The following is a 5,000-nucleotide window of genomic DNA, read 5'->3' on the forward strand; positions in this document are numbered from 1 at the left end:
ACCTAACCTAACCTAACCTAACCTAACCTAACCTAACCTAACCTAACCTAACCTAACCTAACCTAACCTAACCTAACCTAACCTAACCTAACCTAACCTAACCTAACCTAACCTAACCTAACCTAACCTAACCTAACCTAACCTAACCTAACCTAACCTAACCTAACCTAACCTAACCTAACCTAACCTAACCTAACCTAACCTAACCTAACCTAACCTAACCTAACCTAACCTAACCTAACCTAACCTAACCTAACCTAACCTAACCTAACCTAACCTAACCTAACCTAACCTAACCTAACCTAACCTAACCTAACCTAACCTAACCTAACCTAACCTAACCTAACCTAACCTAACCTAACCTAACCTAACCTAACCTAACCTAACCTAACCTAACCTAACCTAACCTAACCTAACCTAACCTAACCTAACCTAACCTAACCTAACCTAACCTAACCTAACCTAACCTAACCTAACCTAACCTAACCTAACCTAACCTAACCTAACCTAACCTAACCTAACCTAACCTAACCTAACCTAACCTAACCTAACCTAACCTAACCTAACCTAACCTAACCTAACCTAACCTAACCTAACCTAACCTAACCTAACCTAACCTAACCTAACCTAACCTAACCTAACCTAACCTAACCTAACCTAACCTAACCTAACCTAACCTAACCTAACCTAACCTAACCTAACCTAACCTAACCTAACCTAACCTAACCTAACCTAACCTAACCTAACCTAACCTAACCTAACCTAACCTAACCTAACCTAACCTAACCTAACCTAACCTAACCTAACCTAACCTAACCTAACCTAACCTAACCTAACCTAACCTAACCTAACCTAACCTAACCTAACCTAACCTAACCTAACCTAACCTAACCTAACCTAACCTAACCTAACCTAACCTAACCTAACCTAACCTAACCTAACCTAACCTAACCTAACCTAACCTAACCTAACCTAACCTAACCTAACCTAACCTAACCTAACCTAACCTAACCTAACCTAACCTAACCTAACCTAACCTAACCTAACCTAACCTAACCTAACCTAACCTAACCTAACCTAACCTAACCTAACCTAACCTAACCTAACCTAACCTAACCTAACCTAACCTAACCTAACCTAACCTAACCTAACCTAACCTAACCTAACCTAACCTAACCTAACCTAACCTAACCTAACCTAACCTAACCTAACCTAACCTAACCTAACCTAACCTAACCTAACCTAACCTAACCTAACCTAACCTAACCTAACCTAACCTAACCTAACCTAACCTAACCTAACCTAACCTAACCTAACCTAACCTAACCTAACCTAACCTAACCTAACCTAACCAGTGTGCTTCCCCGCAAACCGGGTTCCAAATTCTACAACCCGTGGTGGTCCGACGAGTTAGAACAGCGAAAAAAGGAGTGCATTAGACTTCATCATCGCCTTCATGATCTCAAAAAAGCAAAGAGACCCCTCGATGAGGCTATCAAAGCATATCGGGAAGTGAAGCAAGAGTACGCTCGGACTCTCTCTAAAACATCTACAGAGCACTTTCGACAATTTTGTGAGGCGCAGGGCAAAGAGGACGTTTGGGCCGTTACCAATCGGATAATCAAAGAGTCCCCATTGAGGAGACCCCCACAAACCCTCAAATGCGACGGGATATTCACTGATAGCGGACCCAACACGGCCTCTGCGCTCCTTAAACACTTCTACCCTGACGACACTCCGGACAGCTCGGATCAACAAAAACTAATGCGCGTCGCAATGAACAACCTGCCCAACTCAGAGGACGATTTACCTTTCTCAGTAGCTGAAATAAGAGAGCAATTTTCTCACGCCAACCCGAAGAAGGCTCCTGGAGCAGACCACCTGACAGCGGACATTTGCGGTGCAGTTTTTGAGGCCCAACCTGAGTTTTTGACAGCCCTATACAATAAGTGCCTACAGATTGGATACTTTCCAAAATCCTGGAAGCAAGCGGTTGTCAAAATCTTGCCAAAACCCGGCAAAACCGAAATGGACTCGCTCAGCTCATATAGACCTATCGGACTTATCTGCGTGTTCGGGAAGATACTGGAAAGGTTGATCGTCAAGAGAATTATATATAAAGCAGAATGTGATAACTCTCTAAGCGAAAGGCAGTACGGCTTCAGAGAGCAAGTCTCCACGACTGACGCCCTCGAAAAGGCCATAGAGACCATAAAAACAGCTAAATCCAAGGGTCTTCAGGTTGTTGCAATATCGCTAGATATCAAGGCCGCGTTTGACAACGCTTGACAACGCGTGGTGGCCTGCGTTATTCGCGCGCCTCAAGCACGTCAATTGCCCGAAGAACTTCTATCGCCTCGTCCAGAACTATGTTTCGGATAGGGTCGTAACGCTGGACTACGCCAACAGCACAGCATCTAAAACGATGACTAAGGTTGCGTTCAAGGCTCAGCTTGCGGCCCGGTGTTCTGGAACATGATCCTGGACGAGTTGCTCTCCATGCCACTACCACAGGGCACACACATACAGGCCTTTGCGGATGATGTTTTGCTGATAGTGGAGGGCGCGACGTGCGAAGAGGTAGAAGCAGTCGCCTCCACCAGCCTCGACCTCATTAGCTCTTGGGGTGAAAGCGTCAAACTCACGTTTGGTCCGGACAAAACCCAATCCATTTCATTTACACAAAAAACCAAAACGGCTATTATCAAAATGCGTAATACTGTAATACCGTTAACTGATCAAATAAAAATCCTGGGAGTTATTATAGATTCAAAATTAAATTTTATCCAACATGTCAACTACGTTATTAGTAAGGCCAGTAAAATATTCAAAAATTTATGCAAATTTGTCCGGCCAACTTGGGGCGTTCACCCCGAGAATGTCGAGTGTATCTATCGACAAGTCATCGTCCCAATAATTACATATGCAGCAGGCATCTGGGGCACGGCTACCAGATTCTACTCCGTACGTCGAGCTCTCAGATCCTTCCAAAGGAGCTTTGCCATCAGGGCAATTCGCGGCTTCCACACCATCTCGGCGGTCGCCGCCCTGGCTATAGCTCAATTCCCCCCGCTCCATCTTGTGATAGACGAGTGTCTCGAAATTCACAAGACCAAAAAGACAGGTGTATGCCAGGAGTTACCGAATGACATAGCATTGTATTCAAAGACCAAGATAAGTGGCCTTCTACACCCGGCCAAACGTGTCACCATCACCTATGACGAAGCCACAACGCAAGAGGACACCACTGCACTTATCAATCCTGATGCCCCCAATATTTTCACCGATGGCAGTAAAAAGGAAGACGGACAAGCGGGGGCTTCGTTTGTGGTAATGATGGAAGGACAGCGACCCGTAATAAAGAAATTCAAATTGTGCCGCACCGCCTCAGTTTTTATGTGCGAGTTATTCGCCATAGCCGAAGCCCTCAAGTGGCTCACAAACGCAAACATTAATTCCACTGAAGCTCTTATCTTCTCCGATTCTCAGTCATCCCTCAAGGCCATTCAAGACCGCAGCAATACCGACCCGTTAGTTAATCGAATCCACCACCTCATCTCCTTCCTTTCATCTATCCACACAACAGTTAAATTTGTCTGGTCTAAGGCTCATGTTGGCATAGTGGGGAATGAGATAGCAGATGTTGCGGCTAAGGAGGCCGCTGAGAAGAAAACCGCAACTCTGCTAAATCATTTCCCGATCTCACACGCTAAGCGACTCCTGCGCCTGCGCACTCTGGACGCTTGGCAGAGCGAATATGAGTCGGCCCCACAAGGGTCCATCACTAAGTCCTTCTTTCACTCCATCACCGAAATAGCCCAATTCCGCAATCATGTCAAACTCTCTTTCTCTATCACCCAAATTTTGTCTGGACATGGCTATCATAAAACCTATCTCCACAAATATAAAATAACTGAGGACGATCGTTGTCCTTGTGACGACGTGACTCCTCAGGATGTCCACCATCTCCTGGAATCCTGCCCTATATTTCACAATAGCCGAGAAAAATACCTAATGATGTGCCTCAGGAAGAAAATAGAGCCATTTAACTTCAAAGTCTCGTCAAAATGCGAAGAGACCACAAAACATCTAATATCACACATTAACAATATTGTAACCCACCTAAAAAGGATCAATGGCACCTGATTTCCCATACTAGCTCGAATTATTTAGCGACGATGAGGTATCTGTATCAAATAGCAGATACCCATCGACGCTACTTTTTCCATATCATAAATTAGTATACCGTTTAACCAAGCAATATATTTCCCACAAAACAAATTAGCGTATAAAAAAAAAAAAAAAAAAAAAAAAAAACCTAACCTAACCTAACCTAACCTAACCTAACCTAACCTAACCTAACCTAACCTAACCTAACCTAACCTAACCTAACCTAACCTAACCTAACCTAACCTAACCTAACCTAACCTAACCTAACCTAACCTAACCTAACCTAACCTAACCTAACCGATCCCATCTTTTGTGTGTCCACCCCTGATTGTGATACCTTGATCTCTTCGTCTTGTTGCCGCCATCAGTTCTGCATACCAGTTTTCTCCATCCCGTCGAATTTTTCATACTATTTTGTCATTTTTCTTCTTTAACGGTTTTTCTGCCATACAAATACTCATTTTCGTCCATAAACCAAATTTTTCTTCCGGACCCCCCCCTAATTACTTCTGTTTAGTGTTCCGGCTGCCTACCCCGTCATTTTGAGCCATCCCCGGACAAAATACGCGAAAAATTCGCCCCCCCGCCCACCCTAGTTTCATCAGCTAGGTAGGGACCGCTCGCCGACGTAAGTCGAAAACGAAAATCGACTTTTTTCCCTAGGGAATTTTTTCGTTTTCGGCTATTGCTTAGTGTTGGTCCCGTCCTAAAATTAGTCTCTAAGTTGATTTTACCTGTCTAGAAGTCATAGTTTATTTACACAGTCAGTTTTTGTTCTACGAATTTTGGTGAATTCTCAAAGTCTACCGACGAGACCATGGGGCTCACCC

This window comes from Amyelois transitella, chromosome 14 (assembly GCF_032362555.1).
Source record: "Amyelois transitella isolate CPQ chromosome 14, ilAmyTran1.1, whole genome shotgun sequence".
Lineage (NCBI taxonomy): Eukaryota > Metazoa > Arthropoda > Insecta > Lepidoptera > Pyralidae > Amyelois > Amyelois transitella.